General features: G+C 42.2%; 1 protein-coding gene across 2 annotated transcripts in view; it reads right to left on the reverse strand.

Annotated features, from left to right (window-relative positions):
• The window catches only part of LOC141806232 (AT-rich interactive domain-containing protein 1B-like), a 276,933-nt gene that overhangs the window by 240,201 nt on the left and 12,969 nt on the right, over positions 1 to 23,763 (reverse strand). Inside the window, exon 2 of one of the 2 annotated variants that reach the window (XM_074691606.1) lies at positions 4,955 to 5,093. The exons of the other annotated variant lie outside the window; for it this stretch is intronic. The gene's annotated coding sequence lies outside the window, so the exon portion shown is untranslated. The remainder of the gene's footprint in view (positions 1 to 4,954; positions 5,094 to 23,763) is intronic. 2 annotated transcript variants of the gene reach the window in all.

The following is a 23,763-nucleotide window of genomic DNA, read 5'->3' on the forward strand; positions in this document are numbered from 1 at the left end:
TTTCATTCTCCTGCTACTTGACATCTCTCCACAGACTGGATGACTAACATCAACAAAGGAGTCAGTAGAGCAACCAAAAGAACATGCCCCCGCCTTCAAGTCCAGGGTCCTGAGGAAGGACGGATGGACACATCCCTGCAACTAGCGCCCCCTGCCTTCTGTCAACCAAAGGGTCAAAGGTCAAAAGACACACTTGAGGGTTAATTAACTTGGTTGCCCACACTTCATGTGTGCACATTTAGCAGAAAAGCAGAGCTGTCCAACTAACTTACTTTGTCTCCAACAAACCGCACAGAGAGGGGAGGCTTTCATAAAAAACAGAGGCATTTGGAACGATTTTGAATCGGGCTAATTAGGTTTGTGTTTTGTTTGTTGTTCAGGAGGCATGATCAAAGTGATATTTCACCAATTTGTGTCAGCTCCGGAGGAGAGGAGGAAGAGTTTGGAGAATGCTGCCTATTAATCTCCTCAGGTTTGGAGCACTATGCATTAGGGACGGTAATCAAAACAAGAAAATTATGAATAATGAAAAGTGTTGATCAGAAATGAAACAAAACAGTAGATTTGTGATTTATTAGTGGCTTATTAGCAACAGGATTTGACTCTATGTGGTTCTTTTCATATTTTCCTGTTTTCACTTCTTAAAGGGGGGGGGTTCAATTTCAATGCATGCGCAATCCTCCCTGCTCAGCCTGAATAGAAGGAGAAAAATCAAAGAGATGTGGATGGCTTGACCCAGGAGCTCAGAGTCTGAGAGCAACTGGCTGTTTTGATCTTATCCAATATTTATGAATAACTTCCTTGATATTTCCTTCGCTCCATGAAGCCGTCCGCTTTTACAGTGTTACACAATGATGTCTTAGAGGGGCGATGACGGAGATCAAACGGGGCCTGGGCTCGGAATACAGAGCGGGCTCTCTCCCCCTCCGTAGCCTGCGAGAAAACTCAGCAGCAAGCTATCTAACGCCGTGTGATTGAAATACAAGCTCCACTAGGCTGCAGCGTGCAGTGTGATGATATTTGTATTTGTGTCTCTGTCAAAGGGATACGGGCACAGAAAGGGAAAACACTGTCACCGTTTGAGCATAAAGATGTTCTGCTTGTCATTGCAGCCTATGCATTTTTGTGCACATGCATGTGTGTGTGTCTGCAATGGATATGATTCCACAGTCTGCCTTTCCACGGCTCTCACAGAGTGGCCCGCCACACAACCATCCAAGGCTGTTTGGATCATAATGGCCTCAGATGCTTTTCACTATCTCCTCACAAAAGTCAAGTGTTCTCAACATGTTATTTGCCCAAAGTGGCCTTGTTCCCAGGCTCTATTGTTAGCCTAATGGAGGCTAGACGACACTAAGACTCTAATTATGGACACCGACGATCAGCCCTGATAATATTGCAAGCAAAGTGGGTAATTTGTGGCTGTTGTGTTGAAGGGTTGAGGGGAGGCAAAGAAAAGAGAAGGGGGTAGACGAAAAGAAGAGGGGAGGTGGGGGAGTTGTTTTCTTGTGTCATCGCCCCGTCGTCCGTCACCCTAATCATTCCCCCAGAGCAGGAAGCCAAGACGTGGGCACAGCAGGAGAATATTAATGGACTGTGTGACATTATGGTTCCCGCCCATTCAAAAGAAATGTTCTATTACATTATGGGCCATCAACAGGTGATTTCTCACCACTCACTGGGCTTCATCCGAGTGTTCCCCTATTTCATAAAGTGCCTACACCACACAGCTCAAGTGCCTATTCGTCTTATTTAATACAGATATTACACATACAGTTGACCTATGCTTATAGATCAATGGCCTGTTTGTCACTGAGGCTGCTGCACAGCTTTCCTTATCTACCTGAAAGATTATCCAATAAAAATTGACTAAGAGGCCAAGGTTTGATAGAATGGATTTTTGCGTAGAGATCTGAAAGGGTAGAGCAATAACAAGTCATTCCACAATAATAGCTACGGTTAAAGGTTGGACAATACTTGGCCTTTAGCTTAAATGCAGCCGGAGGTAAACAGGCTATCACAATCAATACAAAGCAACGCCAGAATTGCCGAGACAGACACCAAAGCAACTCAGCAGGCCCTGTGCCTATTCTGTCAACACTCCGAATCAAAACCCCTTCTCTCCCTTGAGTGATCTGTCCAAACAATTAAAATGGAACCTCTTTGTAGCATCACACTTAACATGTCAGATAGAGAAATGAAAGGAGCCTCGTGTGTTGGCGCTGCACGCCGTGACGCCTCCCGTGACAAGCCCCACAGAGAGAGCGGCACGCCAAAAGCAGTGACGGCACTGTTCAAATTTTAAATATGTTTTGACACAGAATCAAAAGTTGCTCGCCATTATGGGGGAGAGATTTCCCCCCGTTTTCTGTGTGATCACTTATTAGACCCCTAGGTGAACGTGGCAGAAATACTGACACCTGAATATTCTCTTTGCACCTTCTCTGACATTTTTTCTTTTAGCAGATCTGGGAATCATTTCACATTGTGAGCTATCTTTTCATAGGAAGATTGAAGCTCTGATCTCTCCACATCTGAGGCTCATGAAAAGCCACTGGTGATCAATGAGGATTCCTGTGTGAGTTGCTGGGTTTTATCTGCCTCGTATTCTCTCCTCTGGTGTCCGACGCTTCGTTTGCTGCTGTTCTTTTTGGGATTGTAGCAGCATAGGCGGTTTGATAGCGTCATTGTTGCTGCTCTGGGAGTGAATGTTTGGCTATTTTTAACAATTCTAAAAACACACTAGATTAAAATTACTGCAATTTTAGAGTCTGCTTGAAAGCTGATTGTTTTAATGAATCTGATCCCCAAAGCATTCTGCTTGGAAAAAGAAGAATCGGCCGACCAATCCCATCAATCAAAAACGCTGCCATCTGACATCTTTTTTGTCATACAACAATGGTGTTTTGTGAGAATAATACATTTTTCTTTCACATTAATAAGCTTGAGTGGCTTTAAACATAATGGAAAGCAGGACTATTTCATGGGCTTTCACTCTACTCTATACATAATCCTGTAGATGAAATTCCTAATCTTCTACCAAACAGGGGAGAGGTTTTTAAAAGCAAGACCCCAATTATGCCCAGCCGCAAATTAGCATGTTTAATGCAGCAAAATGTTTTAATAAAGAATAAAAGCAAGGCAGCAGAAAACAAAAGCCAACTGGGTAATAAGATTATCTCTGCCAGGCGCCCAGTGCACATCATTGTAGTTCACACAAATGGAAGAGATTATAAGTCACATTCAAAACAGCCTAATCCGTGAAAGACTCCCGATATGATTACTTTCTATTACGTTTGGTGACTGAGTGCGATGGATTTATCTGGGATCCTGAAGAGTCTTTAAAGTACGGTCGGACGAAAAGGCAAAGAGCCAGTTGAAGATTAGTCGAATCCGTCTGTGATAAGCTTCAACAGTTTGGCCACAAACAGAGATAAACACAAATCTCTGGACCAGATGATGTAATACACATCCGACAGCCATAGATCATCTCTTAAGATTAAAACTTTGCTTAATGTATCAGGGGCGTAATTACAAAACACACAAAATCAACTCACGGTTGGTTTCAGTGAAGAAATTGTTTTAAAGTTTTTAAACCGAAACAGATCTGACTCATTCTGTCTCAGCTGCTGTTGAGTGCAGCTCTTCTCTTAGTCATTGTTGTAGGTGGTTCTGTAATGTGTCCCTCTCTCTGGGGCCGATTAGGACCTCCTTCATCCCTGACCTCCCCTTAGTTCCTGACAAGGTCAAACATCTCCCATTAGGGAGAACCAAGCCTTGCCTTTCGCCAGAGAAGTATCCCAGTCTTACATGGTGAAGGTCAGGGGCTGCATAATGAGCTGGAAAATGTCAGTTATATTACTCCCCATTTAAATAGCGGATTTTCCGGTACCGGGAACAAGGGTGATATTTACCCTTTTTTCCTGTGCAGGCTCGGAGTGAAGAGTCCTCTTAATCCGACCAGGGGTGTGAAATTGAGTCCTAAGTGTGAGGGAATGTGATTTCCTGGTTCCAGAGAAGAGTGTATCTGCTGTTATACCAGGGTACAACAAAGTCTTCTTCAACATGAGGAGAAAAACGTAATACCTTCTGCTCTGTGCTTCAGCGGTGCCTGCAGTGGCAGAAACTCTAAAGTGTCACATACTGGTACTAACAGCAGAAATGATGGCAGTGATGATTACAGGAAAACAACAGCTAATAAATGCATGATTGATATTCTTCTAATGCCAAAATATATGCCTACTGAAGTGATGGAGCAATTACTAATTATTAGTGTGATTATTCACATTTCCAGCACATTCACACACCGACAGGAATGTCAACGGCTGCATAAATTAGTGTGAGAATATAACAGGAGAGGCGACAGGGCTGAAATGACAAAAGGGCATCTAAAGGAGAATGTTAATAATGATTCCTCTAAAACAATTTCCATTAATTTTCAGCCATCTCGCCGGGGAGTAATATCTACATGCCTGAGGCAGGTTTAAATTGCATATTCTGCCCGAGAAAGGAGACGAAGCCTCCCCAGTGTCCAGCTGCTCTCATCAGAAAAGGAAGACTCAAGGAACACCCAGGAGACAGCACCACAATGGTGTAAGCTAAGCTATTAGCACAACCAGGAGACAGACAAAGTGGAGAGTCTTTGTTTTAAACCGCGCTGTGTAACAACAGCAGAGCTGAATTTCCTGGTTTTTCTTCTCTCCATGTTTAGACACACTGCCTCAGGTGGACGTTCTGCCAGATTGCAGCTCTATCTATGCTGCCTGCTGCACAGCTAACAGACAATGTCAAAGGTAGGACGTGAATAATACGATCATTTCATATTCTGACTCCCTGCCAGGGAATATGTCAGTTGGACACAGGGTCACATACCCAGTCAGCGCGTGAATGCAGAGCTGGGGCCGCGAGCTTTGCAGAGGAGAGAGGGAAGACAGCCAGCTAATGTCACACATACCCGCACCGGGGATCTTCTGCGTCGCCTCTAAAGTTGTTCTGCGGCTGAGCTGGCTTCGTGCCTCTCTTCACGGCCAATGTGAGCCTGCTATGCTCTGTGACATCGGGCATGTCTCCTGGGTATGGGCACACCTGGCACTCTGTCAGCGGGCACAAGTTTGAAGAGAGGGCAATAAGGATCAGAGAGAAAGGAGTGTGTGCTCTGAGATATCTTTAGGCAGGAGATGAGGAGGTGTAATAAACACACAACAGCACTTAGGGGAGCAAGTCAGCTATCTCTGGCCTTCTGAGTTGACTGACACTGATAGGGCATAGACAGGTGCTTTACTTCATTAGGATATGCTTTCTACAACTGCATCTGTTTAAGAAAATTAAATTTAGGATTCAGGGGTTTCAACCTACTTGTATACAATGTTTTATTACCAAATTGTTTCTGTTTTTTAAATGACTACATTTATTTCTATTTTCAAAATTTCTTGTTTTGATAAGAACAAAAAGAGAGAACATTTCGTCATTATCCTTACAAGTGAATATAGGGAAAGAGCCACTAATCTGATTTAGCTAAATAAGGGGTGGCCAACCAGTCAGAGACCAAGAGCCACAAAAATTACCGTGGTACTACAGAGAGCCAAGTCACATGAGGTCTTACAAGCACACTTCCTCTCACACATAAGTGAAATGACATAAAATAAAAAATCAGTACATTTCCAATTTTCAAAGCAAGGTTTGTTGTGTTTGTGTGTTTAAATTTGTACGAGAGAAAAGAAACTGAAACTTAAGTATCAATCCCAACTGATCCCAATGTTGGCATCCATATATATATATAGCTTAGATTGATCCGCACACCACTACTCATAACTATATATATATTTTTATTAATGGATCGAAGGGCCGCACACCGAAAGGCAAAGAGCCACATGCGGCTAGCGAGCCACAGGTTGGCCATTGCTGAGCTAATTGAAGGTGAGGTCCAGTGACTAATACTTCTAAGACAGGTAGTGGAAATCTATAACTGACAAGTTTACAATGAAAAAAATCATTCCTCATAAAAGAAAAGTTGAGTGAGGGTATCACATTTTGATAATTGTAGGTTTGTGTCCTCCCTGTCCTAATGATGAAATAGTTTTCACTACTCACACACAAACTATCAGTTTGCTTGTGCAATTATTAGATAATCTACCATTATTGTTTTACTTCTGCCTGGATTGATGATCGCGTAAGGTAAAAAATTACAGTTAAGCTTTAAGAGAGAGCTACACATGTTGCCTTTATTACGTCTGGTGAGTTTTACATAATATTTATAAAAAAGGGAAAATATGCTTGACGAATGAGAGTGATTATAAATAGTAGTATACATTTCTCTTATCATAGCACACAAAAAGGCCCTTAAAAGAACCAAATAACCTGCACTAACTTGTATTTTAGCACCCTATTGTTGAGGTACAAAGTTTACCATTCAGACCCTAAAATGTGAAGCCAGACACACTTCAATCCATTACTTGACCATGAGGAGGAGAAAGGAGACATAATACTCTGAGACACCAGCTGAGCAGTGAGAGGGATGCAGAGATGGATGCAAAAGAAGAGGGACATTGCACAAGAAGGACTGGTTGCTTAAACATGGCTCATCTTAAGCCAATTTATTTCATGTCAACCTTTTTCTTATTATCCACTGTGAGCTTCAATAAAGTGCTATGTGAGAAACTTCCAAATAACTAACTTGCACTTTGTGAAAATAAGGGGGAGTCTCTCTACAGAAAGATAAAAAGTACTTTGAAAAGGTATTGCAGACATTTTTCTACATTTAACTATTTGTTCTTGTGAGATAAATATTTGCTAATACCAAGCAAACACAGCCCTAAAACACTCATCATTGCTATCTAGGCTGAGATCTGAGGGTGGCTTGTAGAAAAAAAATGGTGAGCCTTTTATTTTACTAGTCTGCTATCTACTGTATTTCTACAGATGTTGTACAGACATGAGACCCACTGGTAACGTTGGCATTCTGAATGGGCTGAGCTGATATATATACGTGCTGAAATGAACTGCAAACTGTTGAGGAACCATCAGGAGAAGGCCAGAGTAAATGCAAGACAGATCAGGGTTTATCGCACCAAACTGCACCAACCATGCCTTGAACCAAACCGGTCAAAGTGGCTAAGTAAGATAATTAGCTTTTTTCAGACAGTGGCTAAGGAGGAGCTGTTTTTTTTAAATGTAGCCAAGTTTCTCTCCAGATTCTCATCATTCATTTTCTTTAAAGATAGATATTAATCAAAGAGTGATGGAAGAACAGGTTCTTGATGCTTGTTTGGTTCATAGACTGTAAAAAAAAAAAAGGATGTCATCTTGTTCAGCTCGAAGTGAAGTCGCAAGAAAACTGCTCCCCCTGGTGGCTGGCTGCATTATAGGTAAAAAATATTGTCAAACTTTAAAAAATTAATACACCTCGTAGAAATGTTTATCACGTCCGATTGTTGAGGTGATTTAAGGATATCATTTGGCTGTCTTGTATTTAAGTCCTTTTTTTCTGAAAAGTTTCTTTTTCATTAGTTACACAAGGTTAATAACAAAGCTTAACGTAACGTTTAACGATGATTGACAGCTGACATTCTCGTGTTGTTGTTTTTTTTTTTCAGGGATTGTAAAATATGTCAGGAGGTAGAGTCAAGAAGTGATTAGACTCAAGAAAGAAAAAAAATATATATCATTTTTGTCACCCGGCTCCACTCAGATTCTCCCAGAATCCCTCACAGCCTCTACTGCCCAGACTCTGGCTGCAAACTGCTAAAATGGCTGCACCTGTGACAGGTATTTTGGCTTCAAAACAGTACAATGGTAAATGGGGAAGTTATGTTGTTATGTGTTATGTATGTTATGTATGTTGTGTTGTTGTTATGTTGATGTTATAAGAAACAGCTGCTATGTGAATCCAGTCTTCAGTAAGTATTTTTTTTAAGTCTCTGCAACTTCATATTTTATTAGTAATGCAAATTTTTAAAAAAGGTTGTTTCCATTTTGTTTTTTTAATGTTATGACTTTGTGCAAAATACTTTAATACATGGGTATTTAAAATGTATGGTTTCTGCCTGAAAAAAAAAAAGAATGAACACAACATTTGTCACAATAACAACTTTCGTAAAACATTTCAGTTCCATTCTGATGCTCAAAGAGGGTCTGAGTTCGTAGCTTGGTTTCTCAATCAGTAAAGGTATATTTACAGGGACTCAAATTTTTTGTAAAATATTGATCAGATGTTCAGGGATAAATTTTACCAACTCATTTCCAAATGTAAGGGAAATATGAAGACTGCCGATAGCACCAAACACATTAGCATCTCCTCCCACAGTCCCTCACACAAAGCCATATAATGAAAACAAAGTTTCCACCCAATAAAACTTTTCTAATATCCTGTCCCTCGCCTGCTTCTCTGAGGGGTTGGATGTCTCATTTGCAAGTGAGGGCGAGGAGAAGAGAAGGCTGCCCACCAGTCTGTCCGTCAGAGGAGCTCGCTGGGGAGAGTGTGAGTGCAAGCCTGAAGGAGTGTGTGAGTGTGTGTGTGTGTGTGTGTGTGTGTGTGTGTGTGTGTGTGTGTGTGTGTGTGTGTGTGTGTGTGTGTGTGTGTGTGTGTGTGTGTGTGTGTGTGTGTGTGTGTGCGTATGTGTGTGAGGGAGAGAGAGTGTGTGTTGATTAATATCAGGAGGGCAGGGCAGTGCTCGGGCTGCGGCTGTCGGTGAGAGCGAGAGAGGACAGTTCTTTTCACTGCCGCCCTGGGAGAAGTCTGCTGGCGGAGGGGGTAATGAGCCAGAAACAGGCTGAGAGGAGAGAGGAGAAGGCTGAGGGGAGAGGAGTGGAGGAGGCACAAGGACAGGCCGCCACATTCAACTCCCCCCAACCTCCCCCACGCCTCACACGCACGCACACACCCTTCACTCAATCTCCCCTTTCCTTACGCTGCCATCTCTCACTCCCCGACAGCAAGCCAAGCACCATCAAGGCTCCCCTGGATTTTTTTCTTCACCACTTGACACTCATTCCCACTTCCTTCGTCTGGCTCTCTGTCTCCTCTGCTCTGCATCACTCTCTAACTTGGAAAATACATTAACGTGTGCCTGTATGCACATATTCACAGGTTAAAAGCATCCTTATGCTTAGGTGAGGTGACAAGTGCACAAAGCACAATCACTACTTCCATTTACTGTGAATAAGAGCAGGTAACAGAGGTCACATGGTGTATAGTCACTTGGTTTTATTGATGACATGTAGGGATGGGTACCTTTCACATTTGAAACAAGTACCAATGCCATTGGTACTTAATAGTACCAATGTTCTGTACTTTAATGTGTTTAGGTAATTCACTTACATTTGTTTGATAATAAAATCTCAGTTTTTCAAATTAACACATTTTCTTTTAGTATAATACATAATATATAAACCTGCAATGCTGTGTTCATGACCAGCGTGGAAAATCACCTACTCTTCCACTCCTTCACAGTCACAATGATGAGTATAGGTAACATGGTACTGCTTGATTTTACGTGATCCAATACTTGGCACTACAGACAGAAATCTGTCAGTACCAATTTGGTATCCATCCCTAATTACACATCTTTAAAGGAGGTAAGAATTTGAAATTTATTTTTCAATCTATCAAAATGGAAACCTGCAGCCTAACTTTGCATTCAGTTTAGAAGTTAGATGATTAAAAATCAAAACAGAAATTTCACACAAAAGTGAAATGTCTTTTTGCACGTCTTATTTTGTTAGTAAGTAAACATTTTTTTGGCGTAATGTTCAAAAGGATTCATCATAATCTACAGTAAAAATAAAAGTTGACAATGACATTTGTTGTGTTGTGTTGTTTAGCCTTTGTTCGTCAATAACTAGAAAATAAAGGTACGGAGTGTAGAAACGGGAACATTGCAAAATAAGATTCTCCACTAACACAATCCCTTGTTAATCTCTTCAGTTTGTGAAGCAACGGTGGCCTTTGAGGACAAAAAACTTCTGTGATGCATGAGGAGTTAGATCCTTCATTTGTCCAGTTTGTAACATCCAAGGACTCAATCAATCCAGATTCTTTTTTGGCTTCCTAAGACCCTGCATCCACATATGCGGATGTTATGTTTCTGCCTTTCAGACCCATGATACTTCCTTTTTAAAAAAAAAATGTTTTTGACCTATTAGGCACATTTAGGGACAATGCTCACATCATCTTGTGGTGATGCTACAGCGTTAAAGTGAATAATACAGTATACTTATGTACAATAACATGAATAACTAACAACTTATAGCTAACTAATAACCATAACCTTCTGTACAAATACCAGGTTTAGTTATTATAATTTAGGTCTTACTTATCCCAAATGGCAAGGAGAAATCAAGAATGCACACCAGGCCATAGCTCGGGTCTCAGGAGGTTAAGTTAAAAAAAAAAAAAAAAAAAAAAAAAACTCCATTATTCTTATTTTTACTGGTGCTAGATTTGTATATTTTGTGATTTAACACTGATGTAAACATACTCTCAAACATCATATTTCATGTCTAAAACGTGTGTTCTCTTCGATGCTCAAGACTACACACTGAACCAAATTTGTTCACTCCAGGTAGATAAAATGACTATATTTCCAGTTAAAGGTATTTCTTGCTCTCATTGTATTACAGACAGATTTAAGCAGATCCCTTTCAGCAGTGCTACAGCAGCTCCTATTAAACTGTGGGGGGTATTATTCAGGCCCAGATGGGGGTACCAGTAATAGTTAAGTAACTGGAGGAAAAAGTTAATTCAGAGCTAAAATGTCAGAGAAGTTCAGCAGAATATGTAGAGAAAAGCTGAAAAACAGAGCATTTACAGAGGTAATAAAGTAGGTAGATGGTATCAGGAAAATATCTTAGGGAGAGAGAATAGAGCTGGGACTACACAGTGCTACAGTTACACAGGAAGTGAATTAGTCATTGATTGCACACCACCTCTGGGTGAATGTACTGAGCTGAAATCTACCAGAAGTGGCAAAACCACGACCAGAGTGCACACTAGAGGAGACTGTTTGATACCTTTAAGGCACAAAGCATTTGGTCAGTCTGTGTTGTCTGTTGAGGGGGGTCGGATCTGAAAGATATACCACACTGTGGTGCGGGGTGTGTTGAGAGTGATTTTGTCCGGTCAGAGCTACTTGGAAGGCCTTCCAATTGAGACATTGTAGATAATGAACATGTTTAATATTTGGGGCTTAAAAATTCTGTGGTGTGTGGGGTTCCCAGAGAGGGGCTGGGCAGGTACAGCATGCAATGACACGTGTGCCAGGGCAAAGCCAATGGAGCCATGAGCTGACTCAGATGACTGACCAAAGAGGAAGTAAGAAATCTATCTGTGATACTGGAAGACCATAATGCATACAGCTCATACTCCTACCATCTCCATGACTTTTTCTATAACTGTTTTTCTTTCATTTTATTTTTTTTATTTAAGAGGCTGAAACAACCATCATTGCTTCTTCTGGTTCGATCTTCATGTGTGTTCACATTGCAGTCATGTTTTACTACATGAGATTTCAAATACTGGATGTGAAGAACCTGATACTTTGCTAAAGAATCGGTTAGTGTGTGGAGTTCTCACAACACACTTTAAGATCAGAAGAGAGAGATCTTTTGTGATCCATCTTTTGTTATCATCAAGTGTTATCAACCTGTAATGTGTGCCAGCCTTAAGTCTTCCTCTCTAATACCTTAGTATTAGTCACATGATCAAGTCAGAGTTGTGTCACAAGTCCTGAAAATCAGGACTCAAGTGGGAAACAAGTCTGAGTCCTGGGCTGCGTCTCAAGTAATGTACTTCCATAAGTACACTTACATAAAGAGCGCTGCGTACACTCTGCTCTCAACAGAACAGCACACAAGATCTTTCAGGGCACTCTTGTTCCAAATCAAGCACTGCGGCTTCACATTTACTGGAAACTATAAATGCATTTAACAATGGTTAACAGGTGTTCTTCTGCTGTTCATTGGCTACAACCATCAACCATTATTTGATCTGTTCCCTCCCCTTCCTCTACTTAGCCAATGAGAACGAGTGAGGGTGAGAGATGTCCGGGGTTTCATGCTCAACTTTTTGACTGTTTTGATTGTGCCAGCTGAGAAATTTAAGCGCAATATTTTTTCCATACTGTCAGTGTGAATGCACTGATACATAACTGCTGAAGTGCACAATTTGGGATGCAGACCTGAACTCTGCGTCATGTGCCTTCACACCTAAATCACTTGGAGAAGACAACCCAAAACGTTACGTTAGCCTCTTTGTCCCTGTTTGTTTATACATATCTGAACACTTGCATTCTGATGTGCTTCAAAGAAGTGGACCCAACTTGCTTCCAAACAAACCATAGAGTGGCTGCTATGAAAACGGAATCAACCAGAAACTGGAAGGAATACCTGCTGTAATCATACTCCAGTGGTAGGTGAGGTGGTTAGCATAAATAGTGACAGGCTAAACTGTTATCCTAGCTCTGCAATGATGTGTGCTTAAGCTAACTTTATAAAAGTGCAGTGTTAACACATAAAGATCTGAGGAGGAAAAAGTGATGGTGTATCATTTTAGCATCTGGACTCCAGTGTGAACACATCCTAAGACTCGGCTTAAACAGGATCCTAATTGTGCTCAACATCAGCTGATGTAAACAGGCAAACATGTTTTCTCTAACTTTGTAATGTGATTTTGTTAGAGTTTAAGGCTTGTTTTGACGCCTGAAGTGGCCAATATATAAATAAATTAATACAAGGTTCTCTTTGGGCTAAAATTAAACTAAATCCTGATCCTTGTGCGGCCTCTTAAAACTGCTTTGGTCAGAAACTTTGCAAAGTATTATCCAGAACCTGTCTGTACTCGGCTCTAATGAGTAATTCCATACTGCGGCTGCGACTCTTCAAAACCCTGCTATCCTCCTCTAAAGCCCTGAAACAGCTGCAGTAGTTCACCATTATGTGGAAAAGAAATGTTCTGAGGCCCTGTAAATCCCTCTGTCTGCGCCAGCATTCGGACAACGCTCATAACAGCGATGGCCTCAGAGCAATAAGCCATAAAAAAGACACAGCCACGGGAAAAATGGGGCAGCATGTGCCTTTTCACAGTGGCCAGAGGGCTATGAAGTAAACAAGGAGCCACGGGTTGGGGATTAAGGATGGATGCTCTGTGTTTTGGCCGGGTCGTGGTGTCAGGGGCTAGTCTTGCTGTCTGAGAATATTACCCTCAGGATGAGTTTTTGTTTTGTTTTTTTAGAGCATTGTCCACTGAGCTGCGTGTTTTCTGGATGGAGAGCCGTTCAGGGAGTATCTGCAGAGAGGATGAATCCACAAAGACTTACGAGGGAGAGCCGGGCATGGACCGGGAGGATGAGAGGGGGCAGGAAATAACATGAGCAATTTCATAAATGGAAGGGAGAGGCTGTGACTTCCTAAATCGTCTGTGAAAGACAGAGGGAGGGGGCGGGGGTTGTAGGGGAGATGGTGAGTGAAGGGGACGACAGGGAAAAGGATGGAGGGAGGCCAGAGGGAGCGTGACGCAAAGTGTGAAAGAGACAGAGGAGAGGGAAGAGGAGAGAAGAGCCGGGGCTTGGTGGTAAATGGATATCACTGGGCGAAAGAGGCAGGGGCAGAGTGAGAAAGAGGGAGGCTGGAGAGATGAAAAGATGAAGAGGGCAGATTTCCCACCAGCTGAGTGAGCACCTCTATTACCCTTTCTCTCCCCCCTCCATGCCTCCCTCAGCCGTCCCCTCCCCTCCTCTATCTCTGTGTCCTATCAGCCTCAGTGTGGCATCCTCTCACATCAGATTAGCTCCAGCCCAGAGAGACGGCTCAAACTCCTCTGTCAAAGTTATTTAAAACACATCTGATGCTGAGGCCACGCTCCGCTCTGCTCCCTCCCACCATCTGTCTTTCTCCCTGTAACGTCCTTGTCATGGCCCAAACTTGGGCTGAGGCTGGAGCTCCAGCCTTGGCAGCTCAGCTGGGATGCTCATCTCCCCATGGCGTAGAAAGTCACTATCAATCAAACATGAGGGTGCAGGGGAGGACCTAGGTGTGGCAGGAGGCAGGAAGGAAGAGGGACTGCTGGAGACTTGCATAAATCACCAGCCTGGGGGAAAGATGTCATAGATAAACATGACCTGGATATTCAGAGTCATATTTCCTCTTTGAGCGCAGATTAAAAAATGACCCTCCAGAGGAAAATACATTTTAAATGTGATTTTTTTCATCACAGCAAGACAAGTGACTTCAGCAAAACCTAAAACCAGCTTGCTTGGTATTCTCTTTTTATGACTTTTTTCTTTGCAAATCGATAAAAAGCATGTTAGGTGAGAGTGGAACACTGCAATCCAATAGAGCGGTTAAGAGGAGCTTGGCTTTATAGAGGCATGTCTGCGCATTGACCAGCACGCTATAGATGACTCCTGTGAGTGAGAGGAACAGATCACGCCATGAGCCACTGTGTCAAGACTTTATCCCTCCTGATGAGGCAGCCAGTTCAGCATGGCACGGCACAGCCCGCTGCAGCCCATTTTCTGACAGAGACGGCTGTTTGAGCTCTCCAGTCATGGCCTCGGTGATGAATGGCCTCCACTGCCAGGGAAAGAAAGGAAAAGGGGGCCTGGGAGCCCTCCGAGGATCAATACGTACGCACGGGAAGACCTGCTTCGCATGTTAAAAACCCCTGATCCAGCCCCAGCCCCCCTTGCTTGCCTGCTCCGCTGTCTCCTGCATTACTGACGGACAAGCCTCTGGGAGCGAGTGGGCGGGGAACCGAGGCTGAGGAGGGAGCACTTTAGTGTGTATGTGTGGGTGCATGTGTGTCTACATGAAGTGTGTCAGCAGGTTTCTAGAGGGGCTGGCATGTCAGCAAACTCAAGGTCGGCATTGGCACACACAAGCGTAGACGCACACAGATACACACGCTCACACAACTCTTCAAATCCACCCACTGTCGGTGCTCTGAAAGGGGCCACACTGTGACATGGTAATTCAGAGGTGTCTAAGGCGATGGATATCCTATTAATGAGTCCAAAACAATGACTAGACTAATGAGCTTATAATGGGAATATTGAATGCATGGGAATGGGATTGGGCCTTGTGTGAGCCAAGAAGGGGACCATTGAATGAGAGCCAATGCACAAGGGCTAGAGGGCTAAAGCTTGAGACGAATACAAACTGCAAGGGGCGTAGCAGGGGCTGCGAGGGTAGTGCTGTGTGGAGGGGTGCACAGTCAACCCAAATCAATACACCCCTACCCGCCTTGCCTCGTTGGGTTTGTGATATACGAGAGCAGGCGGCTCCTCTGAGCATAAATAAAACATGAAAATGCAACAAATTATCAGGCCGAATGGACAAAGATCTATTTACTGAGTAATGTTGTATTTTTTTATTTGTCAGATCAGTCTGGGGTGGGAGGGACTGATTGTTAGCCTGCATCCAATTTGAGTCAGCCGAGTGCTGAGATGTGATTCAGCTTCTGTTTGTGAATTAATGAATTAATCAAAGACTGGCTGGTCGGGAGGGGGATGAGAAGCGGACCACGCAAACGAGAGAACAGCAAGCTGTGACGGGCTAATAGCTGCAAAAGGAATTACAGTCCAATTGCTCTGTCTTATTCTGGCCCTAATGCTGCAGAGGCCCTTTGCTGCGAGCCGGCAGCCCCTCCGTGTGATTTGATTCCATTTGGAGAGCCTTATTTTCCTCTTGATCTCACACATTAAGGACCTTGCAATCCACCAGAGCAGGAATAAAGGAGGAGGACAGTCAGAGCAATGGAATGGATTAGCACACAGCTGTTGAGACCGGGCAGGTCAATGTTTTAAATCTCTGGCCTTGTCCGGTTAAATCTTCTGGCCTGTACTTCACAGACACACGTGGATCTAAAAGGCAGAACAGGTCTGAGCAAGATGGTTAACAATAAAGAGCCTCTGTGTTTCTGGAGAGTTATCTGCTGCCGGGTTAAATAGAGGCTAAGTAAGTCCATCTTCAAAAGTGGTAAAATACAATAGAGTCCACATGGGAGAGATCCTCACTCATACCGTAAAAAAGCTGGGAAGATGTATGCTTAAATTTAGTTAAGACAAACAATTAAACAATTTAGACGGCTTGAAGTATGGCGTAACTAGCTTTTAATCTTGCGCTCTATGCTAATAAATTAGATACAATGCTGACCTTCAGGTGACAGATGCCTCAGCTGTCTGTCTGTGAGTGTGTGAGAGTGTGTTGGATGCTGAGGTAAGGGATGGAACTTTACCAGCAGTGCCTGTCTGCCCACAGCGCAGTCGGCCAATTATCCCTCTTAATTATCTATTGACGAGGTGGAATTGATGTTTTTGGAGCGCTGATTGGATAATCAGGAATGTTGGCCACAGTTATTCTCCTTGGCTGGTCTCACTCATCTGTCCAATCTGGTCTCCTTGTTTGAGTAATCTGCTCAGTCGCACAACACGGTCCTGCTGAACAATAATTCATGGTCATAGAGAACAGCTAAAGAGATATTTCATTGTGCTACTAGAGGATTGGTGCTGCTGTGGATAGGTTTAGTTAAACACTCACAAGGCTTTTCTCACAATGGAGCAATGTTTTCAGAAGCACAAACGAGGACCTCTTTCATTCTTTCATTCATTAACCTCCACCTTAATCTGCAGACGGACCAGTGCTTCTTACAGGGGCTCCATTTCCAAAACAGACCAGCTCCAAACAAAAGAATTTAGCCACATTAATTTCTGTCCAACCTCCCCCTCAACCTTCTCTTTCACATCAGCAGCCTGTTTTCTTCAGCTGGCACACAACCAGGCAGAAACAGGGTGCGGAAGAGCACAAGAGTGGAGTGACACTGATTGTGCCTCCTCTAATTAAACCCTACCTGACCTCAGTGTTGGGACATCATTAGTTCTCCCTTGTAATCATCACACAGCAGCAATTACATTCTGTTTGGTCCTATTTGCATTTCACTAGATTTCCCTGAACAATCAAAGTTGGATTGGGAAAGGAGAACAACGCAAAATAAAGTAAAGAAGTCCTTAAAAGGGCAGCTCGGTTTGATTCAACACAGACTGCTGCAATGGCTTATGCAGATGATGGAGACTCTTTTCTAAATCAATGTACTAACGTAAGGGATAATGTACAGTGAGCCCGGTGGTTACATGAAGCAGAGTCCCAACAGAGTGAGACTCAAATATGTTATGAGGAGGATCTGTTTTAATTAGACTGCATCGCCACCTTCTGGCCTGGAGTCTCATGCACTGTCGTAAAGATGTGATTTTTAACCAGGCGTGTGTTTGTTTTGGAAGAAATTTTCTTTGTTCAATACAACTTTTTAATCAATACAATGCAACGAGGTAAGGTATTTATCAGTACAGTTACTTAGTGCTGTTATATGAAATGTGACATCGAGCAAAGTTTGTACCATAAGTCAGTAGCCGGCTATATATAGCGCTAATAGTAGCCTGATGCTACGACTAACTGTAGGCTAACGTCTCAACAAGCAAACTGTCTGTTCCTTTAGTAGACGTCAGCGGCTCCTGGTCATGTCCTGCCAGTCATCTACCAATCAGAGCTAATGTAACCTCACTCTTCATTTAATTGATAGACTCTCAAGTTTGAACAGACAAAAGCTACGAAGAGGCTATGAAGTAGCATTTCAAAACAACCTACATAGGCGCTGATAAACTGTGAATTAGGGCTTTATCCAACTCAAAGTGATTCTATATTTGATAATGAACAGCTCATAAACCATTATACCATTCATGTCTATTAACTAAAAAAATTGAAACAATTGAATTTTCTTTATGTTTGTAACACTTTTTAAAACATGGTTAAAATGCTTGGTACAAGTGCTTCACTTTCTTGGTTACAAGAAATAGAAAAAAAAGGTATCTAGGGACACATACAAAGACATGTTTACAAGCACAGTCATACACAACACCAGCAAGAGCCACAGACATGATCTATAACATGCCAAACAATAAAACAAGTTTTTAAAAGCAGCAAAAAAAAAAAAAAAAAAAAAAAATGGCCACAGAAGGTGTTTCAGAGTTTAAGGGTTGCTATTGCTGAAGTCCACTCACCACTGTGTTTCAAATGTGCAAGAGACATATGAAAACCGCCCTGATCAGAGGACCTGTGGGGTTGGCTCGTACAGTATAGACTCAGTTATTCTCTTATGTAAGAAGGAAAAAGACCACGCATGGCTTTGTATGTGACTAATAAGGTTTTAAAATGGATCCTACGGCTCAGAGGAAGCCAGTGAAGAGAAACCTTAATTGGGGTGATAGGGAGTGACGACCAATTGACCAATTTTAGACCAATTGAAGATGCACAATTTGTGACTGTGGGATGTCTGTGAGAAGGGAGCTATAGTCACCCAAACGAGAGATATGGTGTGGACTAAAAGTTCTGTTTGAATGGGCTTCATCTTGGCAATAATTCTTACCCGAAAGAAGCTGAACTGAGTGAGTTTAAAGACATGACATCAGAAATTTAACTGCTGGTCTAACAGAATACGAAGACTTTGCAATAGTCCAGCTGATGACAAGGTCCTCAAGGATGCACATGAAACTCTGTGACATCCACAATGAAACAGTGGGTAGACAGCCAAGATACAAACAAGTTAACACTAATTGATGATGTAAAGATCATTTTATTGATTCTAAAAATGATTTGTGGAGCTCAAACCAAGGTCCCTAACTTTGGGAAATATCAGCAGTTGTGAAAGACACTTTTCAGGTTTGCATTTTCATCTCTCTTCACTAGTATCTAAACACTACTAAAGCTTTTACTGTTCTGCACTTTGTGTTGCTCTATGTCTGTTTTTTTCCGTTTGATCAAAGCCTCCCTAACTCAGCCCCTTGTGTGTTTTCACAGCCTTCACTAGTTTTGGTGCTTATTACCTGCTCCTGTCTTCCTTCCTCTGCAGATGACTGGCCAGACATTATTCTCAAATCTGAATATTTGTGCTCCCAAGAAAATCTGAGAGACATATTAAAATATTCCAGTTTGCCATCAGGAATGAATGTTTTTGCAATAAAGTCAACAGAAAGAGATGAAATCATCAACTTTATAAATGCACGGGACTTTTTCCCTTGGATCTGTTCAGTTTCATATGTTTTATCTGGTGGTTCCTCTTGGCTACAGATTTGGACCAATCAGAATAAAGAAGAATTTAACACAGCTGGATGATTAGTAACATAGTTGAGTAAAAAAAACTACAGGCTAGGAGCCTCATGGTCCAGGGTTGTGGACCACTTCCCCACACAGCATCAATGCCAGCCATATTTTGTAAGAGCAGGAAGGTATTCCAGGAGGGAATGGGACAAAGAAAGTACAGCCACAGTCATTTAAAACACCTAAAAAATATCTCTGATCATCTGAGAGTCTGACATTCTGTCAGAAACCTGAAATGGGTTTATTACAGAAGCACCTGCCTCAATTTGGTAACAGAGAGGGATGGGTGAAGAGAGAAACTCAGACACTAAAAATAATCACACTCCAGAATACTCCACTGCAGCAGCCCTACATTTTTCCACTTGCAGAAAGCACACTTCTCAGAAACACACACAAGCGCAGGATAGAGCCATCTATGCAAGTACATACTTCAGGGGAAGTGCACAAGGGCAGATCCTCCATCGGTATTCTGGGTGACAGGAATGTGTGCATGGGTAGCGCTCCTCTCCCTGAGATGCCGTCTGCACAGACACAGTCATACGTCATAGACATAAAAAGAGGGCCCTTTGATAGCTCGCACACACTGTTGGCATACGAACAAGCCGAAGGAGACGTTTTCCTACCAGTTCCTCTCATGCCTCTGCCGTTACTAAATCTGACAACAGCAGAGTAAGGTCGTTGTGTTAAGAAGAGAGTTATACTGGAAATCCCCCACGGGCATTCTGCTTTCTAGGCAGTGGATGACCGGGCATGCATTCACTTCTTCAAACTGCAGGGGATAGAAATGTTGTCATTATAGATGAGTAAACAATGCAGCTGGAAACAAAATAAAGAAAAAATATACAGATAATATCAGCATGAGAAGACACATCTTACACTATCTTAGCTCTTTTCTCATAGTTTACATCATTCTCATTCAGATTCAATGATCAGGAAAATCATCTTTCCTCATGATGATGTGAAGCCACACTAGTGATGTTCACATATGTGTCATCAACACCTCAGAATATTGGCAGGTCATTTTTTTTTACCATTCCTTCCTGTGTGTTGCTGTCAACTGGCTTTTCTCTCCCAAACCAATCTCCACTCAAGTGTTTCTAATCTCTGCAGAGTCTGTTGAGAGATGCCGCTGTGAGATGCACTCTTAACTGTGACTTGAAACAAGATTATTGAGCTGATATACTGTGAGGAGTATTCATTCGTTTAGAGATGGAGTCTGAGCTTTGGGATTTTTGATAAAGATATACCACAATACCACTACACTGAATGCCATGATGCGATCCTTGAACACAGGTATGTGAACTTTAACCTTTCAGAGGATCAAATGTTGGTTCTGCTAGCTCTGCTAATGTTGCTGTTGACATTGTTTACCAATATATGTTTTGGTACTATGCTTTGCCTTTTTATTTATTTTTTTATTTTTTTATTTGTGTATTTTGACTTGTCTGCAAGTTGTAACTTTAATATCTGTTAAAACAACCAGCAACTAAGTCACTTCAAAACTTCCCTAGTCCAAAGCATGTGGGTCCTAAATGGTAAAAGGAACCCATGTAAAATTGTCAGCATTTTAGAGAAAAACCAGTTAACACTGAATTTCTGCTTCGATCTAAATCTAAGTTATCCACTTAAAGGGACTCTGAGGATTATCCTTTTGAAGTGAATTGCAGTGGCAACTTTTACTGGACTTGCACACTGTGCTGACATGACTCTTAACAAGGTGTGTGTTTGTTTTGAGAAATGGAGATCAGATCTAGGGGCTGCACGGTGGTGCAACGGTTAGCGCTGCAGCCTCACAGCAAGAAGGTCACCGGTTCAATTCCCCACCTCGGCCAGTGGGTCTTTCTGTGTGGAGTTTGCATGTTCTCCCCGTGCATGCGTGGGTTCTCTCCGGGTACTCCGGCTTCCTCCCACAGTCCAAAAAACATGCTTACCAGGTTAATTGGTCACACCAAATTGTCCCTAGGTGTGAGTGTGTGCGTGCATGGTTGTCTGTCTATGTGTCAGCCCTGCGATTGACTGGCGACCAGTCCAGGGTGTACCCTGCCTCTCGCCCAATGATTGCTGGGATAGGCTCCAGCCACCCGCGACCCTAAACAGGATAAGCGGTACAGAAAATGGATGGATGGATGGAGATCAGATCTTCTTTTTACACTACATTAGCTTTGTACAAAACAACTCTTTACCAAATTCACCATGACAAGATAGTCATAGCGTTGTTTTTTTGAAATGTGACAACAAGCAAACTTTGTCAGTTTGTACCATAGTTTACCAGCTGGCCATATTTGGTTGCTCTGAGATGTATAAGGCACTGCTATTCAATCAACAGTCTGTGGCCCACATGTGGCCCGAAAACAACCCGTGAGTGGTCCGGAAGCAGCTTTCAAATGATTGGGATTCAGGTTGGATGAGAAAAGCATCTTATACTAACACTGAAAATTTCCTACAAAAATTCCCACATTATTGCAAATATTGACTGCAACACCTGTCATAACCTAACTAACCCAATGCATTGTGTCATTGAGCAGGTGCATTTGAAAAGTTCACATTAGCAGTCCTACACAGGTGGACATAGCACATCTCCGTCTACCCTAAAACAAAAAAAATCAGCCAGGAAAACCATCACTGTAATCCTGTGTGGACTACAAAGTATTCATTTATTTTATTAAGTCTAAAAACTCAACCAATGTGGTTTTTTTCTGCAACAAGTGTGTTGCTGACAGAGTGTAATGCCTGAAGACATCACACTGGAAAAAATGTCGGAGCTATATTACAATAAAGCAGACTTGTAGAGCTCAGGAGAGGGCCACAGCAGCTTGACTTCACTGCTAAAAATGTGCGGCCCAGCTCATGTCCTTAGTCTGAAAATCCAGCCCAACCGAAATTTTTAATTGAACAGCCTTGGTATAAAGGTGTAACGTTAGCAAATCCTAACCCTAACCCTAACCTCACTCTTCATTTTATTGATAAACTCTCATTACTTCAAAATAAAACAATAATAAAAAAAAATGTCTTCAGCAGAGAAAATCTCAGATCTCTCAGGTTGTCTTTTGTGCTCAGCAGTTCTGTTATCATATCCTAGGTATACAATGATATAAAACAACAGTCTAGTTAAAAGTTGTTTTCTGTGTTCTAAGATGTGTCCACTGTTTTTTTAATACACTTCAAATATTAGCTGTTCTGGTCTCTTACCAGTTTTCAATATGTGATGGTAACAGCATGGCACACACTGCTATTAACTGACAGTAATGAAACAAACATAGAAACACAAACAAAGACATGGAACAGCTCTGGTGAGTCCAGATTCACAAAAATATTTATACGCCTCCCTTTTTTAATCACTACCACATGTCCACAGAGCTCGATCACATATTGTATGTAAACCTTGCACTGCTGTGCTGCTACAGGGTACACAAACACCTACACAAACAGCTCTATATAGGCAACTTCAAGATGAATAGTCAGCCCAATAGCCCCGGAGGAATCATGCCATGTCCACACTGGATGTTGATTAATCCTTAAAAAAAAAAAAACTACAATAACCCATGACAATGAAGAACAAAACTGGGAAATGTAGGTTTCTCTAAGTTTGAGTCCAGTGTGATGAGCATTACAATGAATTCCGTCTTTATATTTTCACTTCACTGCGCCACTATAAGCTATACAATAAAGGAGCCTCTCTTTGAAATTGCAATTACTTCTGAGGAAATTAATCATATAAAGGAAAGGCATGATAAGAACTGCTAACAGGTTATTACAGCAAGCCGTGTTCATCATGGCTAAAAACTTACCTCATACCATCAGGAGGGAACAAAGTGCATTCTGGAGCCAGATTTCACATTAAGCCAATTTAAAATATTCCAGACTGCCTAATTTAGGGGTCGGACTTCTGTGTAACTTAATTCGACAAGATTAATTATACAATTAAATCCAAACTTCTCTCAATTATGTGGAGAAATGCTGCCTGCCTGCTCGGGCCGACCCTTCACCTTTGCTGAGGCGAGGTACCTGATAAGCATAATTTCACCAGGAGCAGGAGAAATTGCTGCCTATTTTGTTGCCGTGCTCGACTCAGCACATTATAGTTCTTAATTGCTGGCAGACTTCGTAACTGTGCCCTTGACAGCAGAAGGCAAAATGTTATGCCATTCACTCGAACATTACAGGACGTGCAGGAGCTCCTCTCTGAGTGACAGGACAATCCGCTGAAACAAAAGGCTTAATTGTGAGTCAATTGATTCCGTAATTACAATTGGCAGGCTTGCCACTTCAGTTTCATTGATTTATCATCTGTGACGAGTGAGCACTTAATGACATAATGTGGTGTTAGCGCTGTAGAAGTCTAATAAATCTCCAAAACGGGGGGTCAGGGGGTCTTGGATGGTGACCTACTATATGTTAGAAGGCCTTTAATTGGCCTCCTCTTTTTAAAATGTAATTCTGTTTGCTTGTTCTTTTATAGACTATTTTACCTTTAAAAGCTGCATTAAAAGCTCGCACACAAAACTCACGCCACCGAGATGCTCCTTTCATATGTATACGGAGTCCATAAGCTGAACCAGAAGGAGTGAGTTACAAAGAGCAGGTGGGCTCATCCTCCTTGACAAGTGGCCATTATCAACACAG

The sequence above is a fragment of the Halichoeres trimaculatus genome, unplaced genomic scaffold, assembly GCF_033239565.1.
Source record: "Halichoeres trimaculatus isolate MK-OKI-2021-1 unplaced genomic scaffold, fHalTri1.1 fHalTri1_scaffold_17, whole genome shotgun sequence".
Classification (NCBI taxonomy): domain Eukaryota; kingdom Metazoa; phylum Chordata; class Actinopteri; order Labriformes; family Labridae; genus Halichoeres; species Halichoeres trimaculatus.